Here is a 21,791-nt window from a genome sequence, read left to right as displayed (position 1 = left end):
TTTTAATAGGATGGTCTGGGAGACCTTGATGAGAAGGTGACATTTGAATGAAGTCTTGAAGACGCAAAGGATAAGTCATGTGATATACGGCCTGGGCAGAAACATGCCCGGTATAGTTGTGGTTCTAGGAAGAACAGGGAGTCTGTATGAGTAGAGCAGTAGGAGAAGAGGTCAGAGAGGAAATGGAGTCCAGATCTTCTATGGCCGTGGAGAACTCTGTAAGGCTCCGATATTCTTTCACTCTAGATGACATAGGGAGCTACTGGCCAATTTTAAGCAGAGAAATGATATGGACTGACTTGTTAACACAATTACTCTTGCTACAGTGTTGACTCTTGTGGGATGAGAATGAAGGCAAGGAAAGCAGTTAGGACACGGTTGCAATAATGCAGGTAGGAGATGGCAGTGCTTTGGACAATGGTGGGGGCTAGCACATTTATGGCAAATGGTGACATTCCACATGCATTTTTATGGCAGAGCTGACAGGAGGTTTACAATACCATCATCAATATAAATACGTACTTCCTAAACATTTGATGTTATATTGTTTTTCCCAAAAAATTGCTAATATTTTAAAATTATTCCAAAGTTTACTTTTAATTTCATGAACTAGCAAATCTGAACATTCTTCCATGTATTTATTAATATTGCTTCTTGTATTGATGGTCTCTTCCATCTCACTTTGCTCACTTATCTATTTGGAGTTTTGCAAGCATTCTAATAAATTTTAGAAGATCTTTGTATATTAAAGTAATGAAATATATTTTACTTATAATACTTACAAATATTATACATTATATGTTATATGTCCACCCCAGCTCTTTGTTTTTCTTTTTCAAAATAGGCAATAAAATAACTATGTGATGTTGTAAACTGATCAACTAACTAAAACCGCACAAAATACTGTTTCAATTTTGGTATCCATTGAGCAAAATATTAACATTCTAAATATTATGGTCTTTTATGCTAAAAAGATATTTCTGGGAGAGAAGAGTCAGAGTCAGGAAGCTGGCACCAGCTGTGATGGCTGACGTTCTTTGGCTCTTGTGTCATTATGTCTGAGCCTGGTGCTATGGAGGGCCTGATCCCTGCGTTCAGAAGCTCACCGTCTGCCGTAAACACTCTGGGTAATCTTCAACTGCATCCTGCTGCTGAATTCTTTGTCTTTCCACATCATTTGGTATTTCAAACTATTTTAAAGATATTATTCATATAGCGTATTGACAAATGCCAAATTCCTTTCAGAACCACATGTTTAGTTCGTGCATTAGTTTCCCGCGGCTGCTATGGCCAAGTACCACAAACTGGGTGGCTTAAAACAACAGATATGTATTCCCTCACAGTTTCAGAGGCTAGAAATCTGAAATCGAGGTGTCGGTAGGGCCACGTCCTTTCTGAAGGCTCTATGGGAGAGTCTGTTCCATGCTTTTTTCTTAGCCTCTGGCCTTGCTGGCTGTCCTTGGCATTCCTTAGCTTGCAGACACATCACTCTAATCCCTCTTCTGTTGTCACATGACATTCTCCCTGTGCATCTTCACATCATCTTCCCCCGTGTGTATCTCTGTGTCCCTTTTCCTTTTTTTATAAGGATACCTGTCATGTTGGATTAGGACCCACTCTAATTCGATATGACTTCATTTTAACCTAATTACATCTGCACAGATCCTATTTATAAATAAGGTCACAATTACAAATACCAAGGGTTAGGACTTCAACCTGTTTTTTTTTTCTTTTCTTTTTTTGGAGTGACAAATTCAACTCAAAAGAATTGGTTTGAGAAAAAAATGGTATCCAAAAAAATCAATCTGAAAAAAAATGTATTCAGAATTAATGTTGGGGATAGAATCTGGCCAGAACTTGAGATGAGATTAGTAAAATCAGAAAGAGAAGACACAAATTCTCAACTTTATTGCTCATCTATTTTTAAAACCTCAGCTTAGTTCCACCTTTTTACTGAAGGCTGTTGAACGACTCTGAGAATCTCTCCACCAACAATATTACATATATCATATATCTTAGTTTTTAATCAAATATTCTTCTGTATTGTACCCTAATTGGGTCAAGTGTTTTGATTTAGTTTTCTCCAACAAAATTGCAATCTTTCGAGGGCAGGTATCTTCGTATTATATTTCTCTGGTATCCTGCTGAAATTTCTATCACAGTGTTAGAAACATAGAAGATCCCCATAAACATTTATTAGTATAAATTGAAATACCTAGCAGCCAAGCTTGATTGAATGGCCAGTAAGTCTCCAGTGAGTTATTTCCCTGACCGACCGTTTACTTCTCTTTCAAGTCACAACGAAGTTGTTGCTTTTTTAGGAAGCTATTTCTCCACTCACCAAGACTGCATTAAGTGCCCCTCTTAGGAGCTCCCATTCCACTCCGAGTTGATGCTTATCATGCTGCATTTGAATTTCCTGATGTCTTGTCTCTCTTCCCTACTGGGTTGTGAGCTCCACCAGACCAGAGACTGTGCCTTGTTGCTGTGGTGTTCCCAGTGTCCAAAATAGTGGCCAGCCTATGGTTGGCACTTAATAACTCATTGTGGAATTAGTTCAATGAATGACTAAACACTAGGCTGAATCATTTCCTCTCCCCTGGTTTTATTTTCCCCATGTGTAAAATAAGGGTGGAGAAATGGTGATGCTTAACAGACCCTGCAATTCCAACTGAGGGTAGGTAAACGTGGACATGTACCAATATATGTGACCTTCCTTTCCGTAGGGCTTAGAGAACTGTGACTAGGCCCTTGGTCTCTACTGTGGCTCTGGCAGGGTTGGCAGAGGCATCTACCCTGGAGCTGTTTTATGCAGGCTCTGAGGAGGAATCCAGCTGACATTGTCAAAGTTCAAGTGCATAAAGTGCCAGGCATGACAAGACAAAAAGATACGCTGCTGATGACAAATAAACAGGAGCCAAGAGGCACAGTAGTCAACTTCCATCAATTTATTTCCATCTGTTCATAGCCACTTAACTACCCTGAGTTTATTTAGAGACAATTATCCATGGCAACAAACTACATCAGTCCCTCTGAGGAATTTGTAATTTTTCATAAAAAGACTCAATGAAAATTCAAAACCAAGAGGCACCACGGTGTAATTCCCAAAATAGTTGTTGTTAATTACAAAATAAAATTACATCTGCTGAAGAGGAAGCAATAATACGCACTCCACTCTTCTAAAAAGGCGTTAGAGGAAGAAGTGTAAACTTCTTCAGAAGGAGAAACTCTTGTGTAGAAGAAGATTGTGGATGAAGCGGAATCAAACTTGGCCACTGCTTTGGAAATCCTGAATTTCTTCACCTTATCTGAGCAGAAGCAGTATTCATTACTGTCAATCATATGAACAAATCAAAATGTTGAGCTTTCTCCTCATTGATGCACCAGAAACAATTCTTACTGGATACTTACTGTGATTTATTTTTCTTCCATCTGAGGTATTGCACAATCTAATTAGCTGGGCGAGAATGTGACACACCTATAATCAAGTTTAATGTACCTTTTGACAAACACTCAACCCAAGTTCGAAGGTTTTACAGGCTTGGAATTTCCCATCTTGCTGGGCATTTCAGTTGGGATATTTACTATCATCTCATACTCTACATACCTTCCAAAGGAATCAGCCCTCCAGCTCCATTCCTTGTGGCACCTTAGCTGTTCCTGTAAGTGATATCACTGTTTCTCAAGGCATCCCAACAGGGAACTCAGAGGTCATTGTTGTAGCCTTCTTTTCTTTTAGAACAGTATATATAAGTTAGCATTATCTGTGTTATTAATCAAGAAGGCAATACTTTTTTTTTTTTTTTTGTGAGGAAGATCAGCCCTGAGCTAACATCCATGCTAATCCTCCTCTTTTTGCTGAGGAAGACCGGCCCTGAGCTAACATCTGTTGCCAATCCTCCTCCTTTTTTTCCCCCTTTTTCTCCCCAAAGCCCCAGTAGATAGTTGTATGTCATAGTTGCACATCCTTCTAGTTGCTGTCTGTGGGACGCTGCTTCAGCATGGCCGGACAAGTGGTGCGTCGGTGCGTGCCCGGGATCTGAACCCGGGCCGTCAACAGCGGAGCGTGCGCACTTAACCACTAAGCCACGGGGCCGGCCCCCAGGCAATGCTTTTTAAAAGTTTGTTCTTTACTAGGTTTCAAGTGCCCATTCCATTCTTTCCACTTCATGGTGCCCACTGTCATTTGTGTTCTTACCTTATACATTAATTGCTATAATAGCCTCCTAATATATCTCGTTCACTCACTTTGCCACATCACTGATTAATCACTCTAAAAATGTTGGTCTAATATTCTAAACACTTTACTAAAAAGTTTCTGTAACTTATTTTCCTTTCTGCCACTGTAAATTTCAAAATTTCATTTTCTAATGGTTTCTATAACTCAGAGTATTTATATCTTACACGGATGTTACAGATCAAATAATCCACTTGCTCTTAGGTACATAATAAATCTTAGGAAAAAGCTCAACGTCTCAGACAGGTAAAAGCAGAAATATCCTGGTTTAGTGGGGAGGAGGGAAGAACATGTGGGAGAGGTCAACCTGCTAGCCATTCTCTAACACCAAGGTGAAGGATTGCTTTGTTGATTGTTTCCACATTTGAAATACCTTTTATATTATTTCCCCTGATACCATAAATAGTCAATTCACAAGCAATGCACATTAAACACTTACTGCATGCCAGTTAATGTGTTGGATATCGCATAAGTTAATTTTTGTCTGTGTTCACAGTGTTACACAGAGACACACAACACACATGTGAACGTATGGTATACTTATATTAGGGCAAGTCTTGTGCATAAGGCAGAGTCCAGATTTGTTGCAAACCATGCATTTGTTGAATGAGTGAACCACCCTATCCTCTAGAAGACAAGGAGGGAGCAGGAGTTAAGGCTGGGAAAGGCTTGGAATGGTGAGTGAGCTTTTGCTTGGGAAGAAGAGGTTCCAGTCTCAAAAGACAGTAGCTGATGGCACCTTCCCTTCCACCAGTGACTGGGAATAGATCATCAGGAGTTGCAGCCTATTTTACTCAAATCATCCTCTTCAAAAGGGCAGAAAGGAGTAGAGAATGGAATCAATGTTTGTTTATTGCCCTAAGCATGTAAGATGTACTATATTCCTCATCATGTTTAATGTTTCGTAACAAACTTCTGGTGCAGAATTCTTAAACCCAATTGACAAATTAGAAAATTGATACTAAGAAAAGTTAAGTAACTTAGTGAAGTTTACATAGCAAATAACTGGTACAGTTAGCTTTACAACTCAGACATGGACAGCTGCAAAGAATATATTGTATAGTATCTCCTGATTCCTACCTAGGATACCTAAAATAACTGAAGCCAGTTTGAGAGCTCTGCTTGATGGAGCAGACCAGAGCTGTCACCTGAATGATTACCCCACCCTGCTCCCAATTGTTGGGAATGTTCAACGAGAGAGGAGCTTACATGTCTCAATTAAAGGAAAAAGAAAGTCGTATAAAGCAAATTGGACTTTGATTGGATAAATACTGGTGTAAATAGTTTTAAATCAATGTACCAGTGCTTTAAACTGTTTTCAGCTTTAAATAAAAGAGACAGTGCACAGAGGGACTAAATACATCAGAAGTAGTTAGAGGCCAGATGACCAGAAAGACAAGGGCAGAACAGTGGTGCTGTAAGCACCAGACAGATTTCAACAACTCTTGTCATTTTTTCTTCTTCGTTCCTTCTTCTTCTTCTTTTTTTTTTTTTGTGAGGAAGATCAGCCCTGAGCTAACATCCATGCTAATCCTCCTCTTTTTGCTGAGGAAGACCTGCTCTGAGCTAACATCTATTGCTAATCCTCCTCCTTTTTTTTTTTTTCCCCAAAGCCCCAATAGATAGTTGTATGTCATAGTTGCACATCCCTTCTTCGTTCCTTCTAATCTTCGACTATGCACAGGAAAGCAAAGCTGGGACGCTGCTACATTGGGTTGGGGGAATATCTCCCCTATTCTCCCACCAGATCACCTCTTCTTTTACCTGTTGCTAACATCAGGCTTTGAGTTGGAATTGGTTTGAGGAAGGGGTTCTTCCACAAAAGAAAAAAATTTTTAAACAGCACGAATCTAGAACCATATTGGTAGATGTAGAGAAAGCACCGAAATGAGGGTGAGGGGACCCAGGTTTACTTCAGTTCTGTCTCCTTCTAGAATGTTGGAAAAACATTTAACCTCCTGAACCTCCCCATCTTTATGTCAGTTGGACCAGGATCGAAGCATCTCATTATTTTATTATAATTAGAGTCCTTCTAGCTCCTACAGTCTGTGATACTTGCATGGGGAGATCATTTTGAGGTATAAATTGATTCTTATCAGTCCTCCTTTTTGTTGTCATCTCTTAAGGAATTTAAAATTTGGGGCACCTGTGATATTAGAGGATGATTGAGCATGGTAATCTGCAGTTAATTACAGGGTAGCGGCATTCTGAGGAGTGGCTGTGAAATGGTATAAAGACATGAGATTTCTAATTGCTTTATGTTCAGTTATCATGAAAAGAACTTGTTCCAGGACTTCCTTATTCTACAGCTTATTGAGGTGACCACAGACATTGTTAAGATTATCTGAGACCAAGATAGCGCTGCCAGACTCTTGTTATAGGCACCTACATAATTTCTTCACCTCCAGATCCATCTGGAAGTCTTAGGACTGGGACAGTTGCCCCTGTTTCTCCAGAGTGGAGGAGGGATGTCCAGGAATAGGACCTAGGAGAACTAAGAGGGTGCCTGGTGCTTGTTTGTGTAGTGATTTGTCAAAGCCACCTAGCAGACACCAGTGTCTCTGCCTACACACCAAGCTTTACAGAGCCTTGTCAGTGCCCAGGAAGATCTGGCTATACTAAGGACTCTTTTAATTTTGTTCTAAGAATTTCACTCAGTGTGAAGTTTCTTGGTAGTGACATGCATAAATCCTAGTGGAATTTTTTTTCAGGAGCTACATTTATAATAGAAAATAAAACAAATCTGCTAGTCCAGAGATGCAAATTTAATTCTTTTCCACTGATTTTCTTTCTTCCTTTATATTTTTATTTTATTTTTTTATTTACAGGGACATTCAGGAAGCCTACAATGAGGAGCCTTTCTAGAGCGTGAGTTGTAAGGGACTTTTTCACGTGCCCAGGATATAGAGCACGTAAAAAAGAATTAAAATAAAGTATGGGCTTTGACTCCAAATGATCATGTTAGAAGGTGTTGTGATCCATGAGATGCTCTGAGTTTGGGGCGAGAAATAGCAGGATAGGATCTAGTTCATTGATTGGATGCTAAGCCTCTCACAGTGCAGTGGCAACAAAGGAGATACACAAATCCAATGGTTTATTGCTACTCCATTAATTCAACAAATATTTATTGAGTCCATACTATGTGCCAGGCACTGTTTTAGGCTCTGAGGACATAGTGTGAATAGGACATTTGGACAGTGTTTCCACAATCGTGGATATTATTTTATTGTGTACAAGAGAGTAAACAAATAAATACTCCGTTACTAAGTAGTGTGATGTCAGGTACTGACAATGCTTCGAAGAAAATAATACAGTTGGGTAAGATGGCAGAGCAAGATGATAGAGGGTTAGCATTATGCAACGTGGCATTAAGAGTCCTGTATGATGAGACATTTCAGCAGAGATCTGAAAAGGTGGGGAAACAATAAGATGGATATTTGAAAAAAAAATCAGATTTTTCACTATTCTTATTTTAAAACTATAATTTTACCATTCTATTTCCTACACCTAAAATACCCTCTCCCTTCTCAAATTTTGGCATGAAGGCCTGGTTCATAATTCACCTTTGTTCTTGGTACAATCTTCAGTAAAATTCCTCTTTTTGAGTCTAAAGATCTCCTTCTTGTCTTTCACCATTCAACTGATAACTTTTTCTCTTTCTCGGGAAAAATAGAATTAATAAATGTGACAATGAAGTAGATTGCATGAGGCTTTGTAGGCCCTTTCTCAAAAACAAAATACTATAATAAGTAATCCTAGAATATTTTTATGAGAACTTTCTTTGCACAGAAATTATTCTTTGTTGATTTGTTAATGCTTATATTAAAGACTAGAAAAGGTCTATCCCACTGCAGCTGCCTCAGATGAGGTTCTGAGTATGGCTGAGTTTTATCACTTCCCATCATTTCTCTACAAGTAGACGTAGTAACTACAGACTCATGCTGAGTGTGGCCAGTGGAACCTCATATTTGCCCCCCAAGGATGAGTGAATGAGTGTCCTGAACTCCTTGGACTTTTTTTAAAAGCATTTTTTTTTTATTGTGGTAAAAACAGCAAAAAAAAAAAACCCGTATAACGTAAATTCACCATCTTAACCATTTCTAAGTGTACAGTTCAGTAGTATTAAGTATATTCACATTGTTGTGCAACCAATCTCCAGAATTTCTTCTTCTATACTTATAAAGGATAAAACTCTGTACTTATAAGGGATAACTCCCCATTTCCCCCACCCCCCCAGCCCATGGCAACCACCATTCTGTTTCTTTGAATTTGACTATTCTAGATACCTTATATAAGCAGAATCATACAGTATTTGTCTTTTTGTGACTAGCTTCATTCACTTAGCATAATGTCCTCAAGATTCATAATTCACTCATGTTGTAGCATGTCATAATATTTCATTGTGTGTGTGTATATACCACATTTTGTTTATCCATTTATAAAGCAGTTTTATTGATGTATAATTGATATAGAATGAACTGCGCACACTTATAATGAACAATTTTATAAGTTTAGACATATGAATATACCCATGAAACCACTACTACAATCAAGATAGTCATCATATCCACCTCCTGCAAAAATTCCCTCATGCCCCTTTGTAATCCCCCTTCTATTTTTCCCATCCCCATCTTCAGGCAACAACTGATCTGCTGTCTGTCACTACTGATTAGTTTGCATTTTTTAGAATTGTTTCTCTCACTCAGTATAATTATTTTGAGGTTCATTTGTGTTATTGCATATATAAACAGTTCATTCTTTTTATCACTAATTAGTATTCCATAGTACCAATATACAACAAGTCGTTTATCCATTCACCTGTAATAGATATTTGGGTTGTTTCTAGTTTTTGTAAATTACAAATAAATGAGTGTTACAACTACAATTAAAAAAAACAAATGCTATGAACATTCACATTTAAATTTTTTGTATGAATATCCTTCCATTTCTCTTGGATAAATACCTAGGAATAAAATAGCAAGATAATATGTTAAATGTATGTCCAACGTTTTAAGAAATTGTCAAACTGTTTTCCAAAGTGGTTGAACCATTTTGTGTTCCTACCAGTAATATGTAGTAGTTCTTGTGCTTCCACATTCTTGCCAATACTTGGTATGATCAGTCTTTAATTTTAGACATTCTAATAGATGTGCAGTGGTATCTCATTGTGGTTTTAATTTACATTTCCTTAATGACTAATCAAGAGGATAAAAAGAAAAGATGAGCATCTTTTCATGCAGTAATTTGTCATCCATATATCTTCTTTGGTAAAGTGTCTATTCAAATCTTTGGTCCATTTTTTATTGAGTTGTTTATTTTCTTATTTTTGCATTTGGAGCTTTTAAAAACATATTCTGGGGAACTGGCCTGGCGGTGCAAGGGGTTAAGTGCACGCGCTCTGCTTCGGCGGCCCGAGGGTTTGAAGGTTCGGATCCCAGGCGTGCACCGACGCACCGCTTGTCAAGCCAGGCTATGGCAGTGTCCCATATAAATTAGAGGAAGATGGTCACAGATGTTAGCCCAGGGCCAATCCTCCTCAGCAAAAAGGGGGGGATTGGCATCGAATGTTAGCTCAGAGCTGATCTTCCTCACCAAAAAATAAATATATATATATTCTGGACACAAATGTTTTAGCAAATATATGGTTTGCAAATATTTCATCACCAAAATGGCTTATGTTTTCATTCTGTTAACTGTGCCTTTCAGAAAACAGAAATTTTTAATTTTGATAAAGTCTTATTTATGTATTCTTTTCTACTATGGATGATACTTTTGATGTCATTTCCAAGAAATCTTAGCCTAATTCAAATTCATAAAGATTTTTTTCTATATTTTCTTCAAGAAGTTTTATAGTTGTAGGTTTTACATTTAGGTTTATGATCCATTTTCGGTTTTTTATTATACATAGGTATAAAATTTTTTCTGTTGTTTTTTGTTTTGTTTTGCCTATTTGTTTTTATTTGGGCATATGCATATCCAATTTTCTAAGCATTGCTTATTGAAAGGCTATTTTGTCTCCACTGAGTTGATCATGCCCTTTGTCAAAAGTCGGTTTTATTTATTTATTTATTTATTTTTTGAGCTGAGGAAGATCAGCCCTGAGCTAACATCTATTGCCAATCCTCCTCCTTTTTCCCCCCGAAGCCCTAGTAGATAGTTGTATGTCATAGTTGCACATCCTTCTAGTTGCTGTATGTGGGACGCGGCCTCAGCACGGCTGGAGAAGCAGTGCGTCGTATGCGCCCAGGTTAGGAACCCGGGCCACCAGTAGCGGACCGCGCGCACTTAACCACTAAGCCACATGGCTGGCCCAGAAGTCAGTTTTATACATATGTATGTGTCTATTTTTGAACTCTATTCTGTCCCATTGATCTATTTGCCTATTTTTATGCAAATTCCACACTTTCCTACTGTAACTTGAAGAAATCTTAAAACCAGAAAATCCATTCAAGGTTGTTTTAACTATTCTTTGCTGTTTGCATTTCCATATAAATTTTAGAATTAGTTTGTCACTTTCTTCAAAAACACTGTTGGAATTTTAGATGAGATTGTGTTGAATCTATAGATCAATTTGTCAAGAATTAGTGTTATAGAAATATTGAGTTTTGTAACACATGAACATGGTATATGTCTCTTTCTTTTTTTAAATGTCTTTAACTTCTCTCAGCAATATTTTGTAGTTTTTAGTGCACAGGTCTTCAATATATTTTGTTAGATTTACCCTTAACTATTTCAAAGTTTTTTGATGCAACTGTAAATGATATTTTTAAAATGAAATTTCTAATGTTTTTTGCTAATTCATAGAAAAACAATTGGTTTTTGTATAATAATCTTCTGTTCTGCAAACTTGATAAACTTCCTTATTAGTTCTAGTTGTGTTTTTGTAGTTCCCTTAGAATTTTCTACATAGACAATCATGTTGTTTGTGAATAAAAGCAGTTTTATTTTTTCTTTCCAATCTGGATGCCATTTATCTGTGTCTGTCTGTCTATCTGTGTCTCTCTCTTTCTCTGCCTCATTGCACTAGGTAGGGCATCCAGGACAGTGTTGACAAGACTGGTCAGAGAAGACATCCTTTTATTTTTCCTGATTCTAGGGAAAAGCTATTCAGTATTTCAGGATTGAGTATGATATTAGATGTATGTTTTTCATAGATACCCTATATCAAGTTGGGGAGTGTCCCTCCTGTTCCCTTTGTGCTAAGAGTTTTTTACCCAGAATGAATGTTGAATTTTTGTCTAATGCTTTTTCTGCATTTCATGAGAAGATTGTATGGTTTTCCTTTTGTTGGTTTGTAATTATGATGAATTATATTGATTAATTTTTAAACATTAAACCAGTTTTGCATTCTCAGTATAAAACCCACTTGGACATGATTTATATATTGCAGAACTTGATTTACTAAATTAAAAAAAAATAATGTAAGTATCTACACTCATGAGGAATATTTATTTGTAGTTTTCTTTCTTCTAACGTCTTTATTTGGTTTTGTTATCAGAATAATGCTGTTCTTGTAGAATGTTTATTAATTTCCTTTTTAACTATTTGCTAGAATTCATTAATAAGGTCATCTGGGCCTAGAGTTTTCTTTGTGGACAAGTTTTTTGCTGTAAAGTAAATCTATTTAGCGGATAGAGGGCTATCTGATTTATTTTTGGATTTGTCTATTTTAAAGAATTTTTACGTTTCTTATAAGTTGCTAAATTTATGAGCATAAAGTTGTTTATGATATCTCCTGATTTTCCTCTTAATATATGTGAATGTATAGTGATGTCACCTCTCTCATTCCTGCTAATATGTACTTTTTTTTCTTTTTGATCAGTCTGGGGATTTATCATTTTTTTGATCTTCTCAAAGAACCAGTTTTTTTGTTTTATTGGTATTTTCTGTTTTCTATTTCATTGATTTATCCTGCGATGTTTCTTCTGCTTTTATTTTGTTTTAATTTTCTTTTCTAATTTCATAAGGTAGAATCTGAGGATTGATTTGAGATATTTCTTCTTTTCTAATGTATTCATATAATACTATAATTTTCCATCTAAGCACTGCTTTCACTGCATTCCAAAAATTTTAATTTGTTTATTTTTATTTCCATTCAAATCAAAACACTTTCTAATTTCCCTTTTGATTTCTTCCTTGATCTATGCATTACTTAGAAGTGTGCTATTTGCTTACCACATATTTGGGAATGTTCTCCAAGTTTTCATTTTTGCCGAGCCTCAAACCTAGTGTTGTGCAGGATGACTTAATAGAAGGCATCATGGACTCCTCTCAGTGTTCTCAGAGAAGCTTCTTTCTTGCTGTTTATATTTTAAGTTAAAAACAGGATGATGAGCTGACTTCTACTTCTATCTATTTTGGCTGCAATTTTTCTCTCCCACTAAGAGAAATTGTTAAAACTGGAATACATACATAAAATAAGTATTTATAAAACATAAAAAACAATCAAGTTCTTGAAGGTCCATAAAGGAATTAAGGGTCCAAGGCAGAAAGTACTTGAGGATCCAAGATCCGAGAGAAGTCATAGCAAACACCTTTGCTACTGCACAATTCCCTCAGTGCCCTCAGTTCCACGTGTTGAAAATCTGTGTGACTTTCTGCCTTAAAGTTTTTGTCTTCCCAAAGGAATAACATTTATCTCGTGTGTGGGGAAACTGCAAGCTCTGAATATTCAACTCTCCTAAAGGAGCCTCATCTAGTGATGGCTAGGGAATTAGTATATAATTAACTTCTTTTTTGTTTGATTAACATATCTTGGAGACTTAATCTATATTTTCCATAGTTTCAGATAATACCGTATCTGTCTTCTAGAACAAAATTAAATTCTCTTTGAAGGAAGATAAACATTCCAAAGATCTCTACTGCGATGCATTCCATTCTCTCTCGTCTCCTTCTATCATTTATTCAAAATAATCATGCATTCCAGGAAGGAAAACCAAATAAGCTGAAAAACAAGAGAAAAAAATAGGCAACAGAAATAGATCCATAAATGATCAGTTTATTAGTATTATTAGGCACTGAAGTTAAAAAAGTGATTTAACTGCAGACTTGGTATAGCAGAAGAGAGGTTTAGAGAACAAGAATACAGGACCAGAGAAAGTATGAAAATTAAAGAAGGATTCAAAGATGGAACATACAGAAGCGAGGGTAAGAGACTATGTGAAAAGGTCCAACATATGTGTAAGCAGAATCCTAGATGGAGAAGAGAGAGAGAGAAAATGGAAAGAAGCAATTTTTGAAGAAAGAATGGTCAAGAATTTCCCAACACTAATGAAAGACACCAACCCACAGGTTTAAGAAGTTCAGCAAACTCAGGAAGGTCTAATATAAAGAAAAGCACACACAGATATATTATAATAAAATGACTGAAACTAAAACAAGAGGAGATCATAAAAGTAGTCATAGAGGTAGTGAATACTCATTAACTTCAAAAAAACAACAATACACTGACTATATATTCTTCAAGAGGAATAAAGGGAGTATGCATTTAAACTACTTTTTAAAGCTTAACATGATATTAATAATAATGGCTTGTGATGTGGCTGTGTGTTTCTGTGTGTGTGTGTGTGTGTGTGTGTGTATGTTTGCTCTTGTGCTAAAATGGCAAAGTTGAGTATTTGTGACAGAGACCATATGGCCTGCAAAGCTTATAATATTTGCTATCTAGTTCTTTATAAACATTTGCCAACCACTGTAGATATTCTTACTATTTTCAAAGCTGGCTAGTCATGATACTTTGAAGCAAATTTTGTCAGTAAATAGTTTGAAAGCCATGCCATTTTGTCCATAGATAGGATAATCAGGTACAGTAACATATTTGTGTTCTAGGGCTAGACCTAGATCCTGGAATTAATGAAGTCTAATGGATGAGCCCTTGTCAGGAACTAGGGGATTCTACTTAACTGATGTCTGTGTTTTTAACTGGAGATTTTCTTTCTGGAGCTTCTTCATCTACAAAATCAAAATAAAATCACAGTACCTGCCTGTTTCAAGGCTCGTATAGTATAACAAAATATGTAATGATAATAAATGTAAAAATATTATAATAATGAAAATTATTAGCATTAACATTTCATTTAAATAGGAAAAAATATATATGGCGGAGTGTGAATACAAACCACAAGTCTCTACTTAACTTCTAACTTGGTTCTTTTTGGTTGATTTATTTCATCTATCTTAATCGATATTTTCCACAATCGATTAGAATAACCACAAAATTAATTTGACCTTTAAGAAAATCTCTTATGTTATCTTTCTGCCTCCATCAAATTGCACTCCCCCTCCTCCTTTTTTACTATGATTATTGATGCCATTTATTGAGCTATATACCATACTGTATAGCTATAGTACCATACTATATGCCATATACTGTATTAGATATTTTATACACAATATCTGATCCCTACAATGGTGTAAAGTATACATTATTATTATCTTCGTTTGATAGATGAAGATACTGATATAAGAATAGTTTAAATATTATGTTCAAGGTTGCAAAATTCTTCAGTGGCAGAGCTGAAGTTTAAACTCGTCTGTTTGAGTTTACAGTGTACGATATTACTACGCATCTTCTCTCTCTCTCTCCTAGAATTTATTGCACCTTGTGTTTGGAACTCATGACTTATCCCTCTCCATATTTTCCATGCCTAGATCAGTGCCCGGCATGGAGTAAACCTATTATAAAAATTAATAGAAATTAGTGAAAATTAGTGATAATGAGAGAATTTTAAAAGTGAATAAATGAATACAGTGGTTTATTTGGGTTAAAATTGTGGAATTCTGTGGTCAAACAGATTTAGAGAATGCTGAGTTGAACAGATTTCCTTACAGCAGGACTTTTCAAAGGTTTTTTTTTTTTTTTTTTTTTAAGATTTTATTTATTCAGTTTTTTCCCCCCAAAGCCCCAGTAGATAGTTGTATGTCATAGGCTCACATCCTTCTAGTTGCTGTACGTGGGACTCGGCCTCGCGTTGGACGGAGCAGTGGTGCCTCGGGGCGCCCCCGGGATCCGAACCCGGGCCGCCAGCATCAGAGCGCGCGCACTTAACCGCCAAGCCACGGAGCCGGCCCCTCAAAGGTTTTAAGAAGGAATATGCATTATGAATCTAGTTGAATTGATATACTATAGAATGTAGCATTCATTAAAGATGTACAGAATTCCCTTTTTGGATAAACACATTCTTAGACTTTGGGAAAGTTTAATTTATAAGAGGAAATGGATTTAAAAATTGTTAACAAGCTCCATTTTTAAGCAGTGAAATGTTAAATTTTATTCAGCAAGCAAATGAATATTTTCTTGAATTTGAGCATTTTCAAAACAGCATAATTTGGCATGAGGCAACTATCTATAAAAGCAATATCCTTATTAAATATGACCTTTTGACTTTTTGAACAAATTCCTCATTAATGCCTATGGACTACATTTTATAGTAAATACAAAAACAAAGATATCATTAATGGGGAGCTGGGAGAGGGACAGGAAGACCTAAACCAGCTTAATTTGTTCAGAAATTGTGAGGAATGAATCAGTACAAACCAATAGTTACCACTGTTTTGGAAAAAAAAATCTTTGAGAGAGTGATTGCTCCACCTATTCTTAACTTCTGATATAATCCCATCTTGGATATAAAAATTCCAGTAATGTAAACTTATGCTGATTACTTCCCAATTTAACTGGGTCATATGTGTTAGAGTAATTGGAAATTTAGATTGAGCCTTCAATGGTGCAATCAATTATTTTGAATATGCTAAACTGTTAGCTCAGTAACAATCAATATGATTATTTTAAAAGCAAATGATCATGATATTTTTGTTTGATTTTACTGACAATTAAATCAAGCAATGGTTTTGGAATTGTATGAGTGTAACCTCAGACAGTTGCTGTATTGTGAACTAAAACATGGAAAGGGCAAGCAAGGGGTGGTGGTGGGGCCAAAACTGTGTACAACAATAATAGTGTCTAGAAAATCTGTATTAGAAGGTGCAAATTCTGTTTATATATTCATTCATTCCTTCATTTAACCAAATTTGGTCATCTTCAGTGTCTGTGTAGCATGCCAGACCCCAGAGTAACTCCCTCTAGGTTCCTCTGATAATAAATAAGGATGTATGTGCTCTCTTGGTCTCTATGAAACTCAATGATTTAGAGGGAGAGAGAGAAAACTAGACGGAGCAAATAGTATTGGAGTGTGGTGGTGTATTTTATGGCAGAGGTAAGGCTAAACCAAAGGTGGAGGGTCAGGAATGCTTTTGAGGGGAAGTAATGCCTGAACTATAGCTTGAAGACTGAGTGGGATTAAATGAAGCATTAAAGGGAAGTGGGAACCAGACAAGGACAACACAAAAAAAGAAAATTACAGGCCAATATCACTGATGAACATCGATGCGAAAATCCTCAACAAAATACTAGCAAATCGCATACAACAATACGTTAAAAAGATTATACACCATGATCAAGTGGGATTTATTCCAGGTATGCAGGGATGGTTTAACATTCGCAAATCAATCAACGTAATACACCACATTAATAAAATGAAGAACAAAAATCACATGATCATCTCAATAGATGCAGAGAAAGCATTTGACAAGATCCAGCATCCATTTATGATAAAAACTCTGAATAAAATGGGTATAGAAGGAAAGTACCTCAACATAATAAAGACCATATATGAGAAACCCACAGCTAATATCATCCTCAATGGTGAAAAACTGAAAGCTATCCCTCTAAGAACAGGAACCAGACAAGGATGCCCACTGTCACCACTCCTATTTAACATAGTATTGGAAGTCCTAGCCAGAGCAATCAGGCAAGAGAAAGAAATAAAAGGGATCCAAATTGGAAAGGAAGAAGTGAAACTCTCACTATTTGCAGATGACATGATTTTATATATAGAAAACCCTAAAGAATCCACCAGAAAACTTTTAGAAGTAATAAACGAATATGGTAAAGTTGCAGGATACAAAATCAACATACAAAAATCAGTTGCATTTATGTACACTAACAACGAAGTAGCAGAAAGAGAAATTAAGAATACCATCCCATTTACAATTGCAACAAAAAGAATAAAATACCTAGGAATAAACTTAACCAAAGAGGTGAAAGATCTGTACACCGAAAACTATAAAACATTTCTGAAAGAAATTGAAGAAGACACAAAGAAATGGAAAGATATTCCGTGCTCTTGGATTGGAAGAATTAACTTAGTTAAGATGTCCATACTTCCTAAAGCCATCTATAGATTCAATGCAATACCTATCAAAGTTCCAACAACATTTTTCACAGAAATAGAACAAAGAATCCTAAAATCTATATGGAACAACAAAAGACCCCGAATAGCTAAAGGAATCCTGAGAAAAAAGAACAAAGCTGGAGGTATCACACTCCCTGATTTCAAAATATACTACAAAGCTATAGTAACCAAAACAGCATGGTACTTGCACAAAAACAGACACACAGATCAATGGAATAGAATCGAAAGCCCAGAAATAAACCCACACATCTATGGACAGCTAATCTTTGACAAAGGAGCCAAGAACATACAATGGGGAAAAGAAAGTCTCTTCAACAAATGGTGTTGGGAAAACTGGATAGCCACATGCAAAAAAATGAAAGTAGACCCTTACCTTACACCATACACAAAAACTAACTCCAAATGGATTAAAGACTTGAATGTAAGACCTGAAACTGTGAAAGTTCTAGAAGAAAACATAGGCAGTACGCTCTTCGACATCGGTCTTAGCAACATCTTTTCAAACACCACATCTGACTGGGCAAGAGAAACAATAGAAAAAATAAACAAATGGGACTACATCAAACTAAAAAGCTTCTGCACAGCAAAGGAAACCATCAACAAAACGAAAAGACAACCTAACAATTGGGAGAAGATATTTGCAAACCATACATCTGATAAGGGCTTAATCTCCAAAATATATAAAGAACTCATGCATCTCAACAACAAAACTACCAACCCAATTAAAAAATGGGCAAAAGACCTGAACAGACATTTCTCCAAAGAAGATATACAGATGGCCAACAGACACATGAAAAGATGTTCAAAATCACTAACTACCAGGGAAATGCAAATCAAAACTACAATGAGATATCACCTCACGCCCGTCAGAATGGCTATAATTAACAAGACAGGAAACAACATGTGTTGGAGAGGTTGTGGAGAGAAGGGAACTCTCATACACTGCTGGTGGGAGTGCAAACTGGTGCAGCCACTATGGAAAACAGTATGGAGATTCCTCAAAAAATCAACGATAGAACTACCATATGATCCAGCTATTCCACTGTTGGGTATTTATCCAAAGTACTTGAAAACACCAATTTGCAAAGGTACATGCACCCCTGTGTTCATTGCAGCCTTATTCACAATAGCCAAGACTTGGAAGCAACCTAAGTGCCCATCAAGGGACGAATGGATAAAGAAGCTTTGGTATATATACACAATGGAATAGTACTCAGCCATAAGAAACGATGAAATCCAGGCATTTGTGACAACATGGATGGACATTGAGGGTATAATGCAAAGTGAAATAAGTCAGAGGGAGAAGGTCAAACACCGTATGATTTCCTTCATTAAGTAGTAGATAATAACAACAATAAACAAACACATAGGGACAGAGATTGGATTGGTGGTTACCAGAGGGGAAGGGAGGAGGGAGGAGGGTGAAAGGGATAATTCGGTACATGTGTGTGGTGATGGGTTGTAATTAGTATTTTGGTGGTGAACATGATGTAGTCCATGCAGAAATAGAAGTACAATGATGTACACCTGAAATTTTTACAATGTTATAAACCAATGTTACTGCAATAAACAAAAAATTAAAAATAAATAAATAAATAAATAAATAAATGAAATAGAAAAAAAAAAAAGGGAAGTGGGAAAGTGATAAAGCAAAGGTTTGAGGAGAAATTCCTGGGGAGAAAAAGATGTGCTAATAAAAAGATATTACAGAGATGGGTACATTTGAGGAACTCCAAGTAATTCAATGTGGCTTAGAAGAGGGTACTGTGATGGTTAATTTTATGTGTCAACTTGACTAGGCCATGGTACCCAGATTTTTGGTCAAACATTATTCTAGATGTTTGTATGAAGATATTTTTAGATGAAATTAACATTTAAATCAGCAGACTTTGAGCAAAACAGATTACCCTCCGTAATGTGGGTGGGTCTCATCCAATCAGTTGAAGGCCTTAATAGAAAAAAACTGACCTCCCTTGAAGAAGAGGGAATTCTACCATCAGACCACCTTTGGACTTGAATGACAACTCTTTCCTGGTCTCCAGCCTGCTGGCCTACCCTGCACATTTTGAACTTGCCAAGCCTCCATAATTGTGTGAGCAAATTCTTTAAAATAAATCTCTCTTTCTCTCTGTACATCCTATTGGTTCTGTTTCTCTGGAGAACCCTGACTAATAGGGATACATACAAGAAAGAAGCAAGCGATGAAAGGAAATGGAGAATGATTAATGGATTTTTGTTCTTTTTTTACTTTTTATTGACATATAACACACATACAGAAAAGTGAACATATTGTAAGTGTAATATCCTTTGTAAAAATTCATATGAATACACATATGTAACCAGGATCTAGATAGAAAAATGAGACATTATCAGCACCTTCTCCCAGATTCTTTTCCCGGCTCCCCTGAGTAACCACAATCCTGGCTTCTAAAAGCATAGCTTAATTTTGCATATCTTCGAGTTTTATTTAGATGATTGTACATACAAACATTTTACTTGTATGTAGTTTAGTTCATTTATTCTCATTGCTATATAATATTTCATTGCGTGAATATGCCACAATGTTTTCATCCATTCTAAAGGTAGGCATTTAGGTAATGTCTAATTTTTTGCTATTTTGTATAGAGTTGTTGCACACATTCTAGTAGAGGTCATTTTCTGAACAGGTTTGCATTTCTGTTGGGTGCATCCATAGCAGAGGAGTTGCTGGGTTATAGTATATGCTTGATTGGAATCACAGGAAAGTAACAGATCATATTACCCTTTTAGACAGATTATTCTCATAACAACAAAAAGAATGGATTAAAGAAAGGTGAAAATAATCCAGGTGAGAATTGATAAGGGTTTGAAACAATGCATGTAAGTGAGATAGAAATTAAGAGATGAATACGAGAGCTATTTAGAAGGGGAGATAATTGGATTTGATGGCCTAATTGAACATGGGTATGAGGTCAGGATGATTCAGGTATCCAGCTGGGCAGATATCGGTGCCGTTAGTGGTGACAGAGGCTATAAGAATCTCATTAAATGAGCAGGAATATGCTTCCAGGAAGGTGCTATTATTCATTTTGGAAATGAGGAAATAGAGACTGACACAGTGGCTAATTTTCTCTAAGATGTTTTACCAATTCTTTAAATAGTCAGAACAGTTCCTGTCTTTAAATATCAGTTGCCATGCAATCTAATAATTATATCCATTAACACCTAGAGAGAGCTAAAGCAGACAGACCTGGATTTGAGTTTACGTCTGTCATTTAGGAGTTATATGGACTTGGGCTAGTTCTTTAACATCTAAGAGGCAGATTCTTCACTAGCAACACAAGGATAATAATACACATCTCTCATAATTCAATGAGATCAAGTATATAAAGCATCTGTTATATCTATTAGTGCCTGACACATAGTGATTTTAAATGATAGCCATTATTGCTGTTACATTTAGTTACTACATCTTAATGCCTTTTTTTTTTTACCATTTATATTCTCAAATAAAAAGGAGAAACTACCTTTTCTTCCACCCTCAACAATTTTACCCTAAAATCTGAGCACTTGGGTGTTAAGTAAAAAGTTGACATAGTATTTAGCAGCCTTGAACCATGCCCAATCATCCCCCTCCAAGTGTAACTTCTGATTTAAAATAAAGATGTATGCACTGGTGTCTGATATAATTTTGTTCTTTGCCATTCCTGGACTATTCAATTTTAATGATTTCATCTGCCGTTTTCATACTCTCACCCATTTATGACTATCTATCAACCTTTAGCTATCATCTATCTACTTTTATTAAGCTATTTTTCAGATTATATACATGAGATTTTGGATAATTAATACATTGTCATACATATGAATAATAATAAATTATTATTCCCACTCATCGTTTATCAATTCGCTGTCATATGTCAATAAAAAGTCAACTTTTCATTTAATCAAGCTTATGTTTATTATAGGTACATTCATATTACAAAGAAATTTTCAGAGTTTTTCTCACTTTTATTTAAAATGGATTAATAAATGTTTGCATTTTTTGGCGATAGAAATGGAATTAACACAGCTCCCTGATGAAAATTTTTCAAAGAGCATCTTTGTAAAACATCAACTATAGATTGCTCCCATGTCTTAGAAAGAATATCAGTAGAACTAATAAACAGGCTACAGAGTGGCTATGTGTGTATGGAAGACAGATTTTGCAGGTCACCAAGTCGGGAGATGAAAAGAGCCAACAAGTGTCAGCTGAGTGGCCACAGCTGTTGAACCAGGGGCAGACGGGGTGTATATTGAATGAGCATGGAACTGCCAGTAATTCA

This window comes from Ceratotherium simum, chromosome 15 (assembly GCF_057802395.1).
Source record: "Ceratotherium simum simum isolate JZ-2026a chromosome 15, ASM5780239v1, whole genome shotgun sequence".
NCBI lineage: Eukaryota > Metazoa > Chordata > Mammalia > Perissodactyla > Rhinocerotidae > Ceratotherium > Ceratotherium simum.
The sequence above is the reverse complement of the archived record's forward strand: the minus strand, read 5'-3'. Positions refer to the sequence as shown.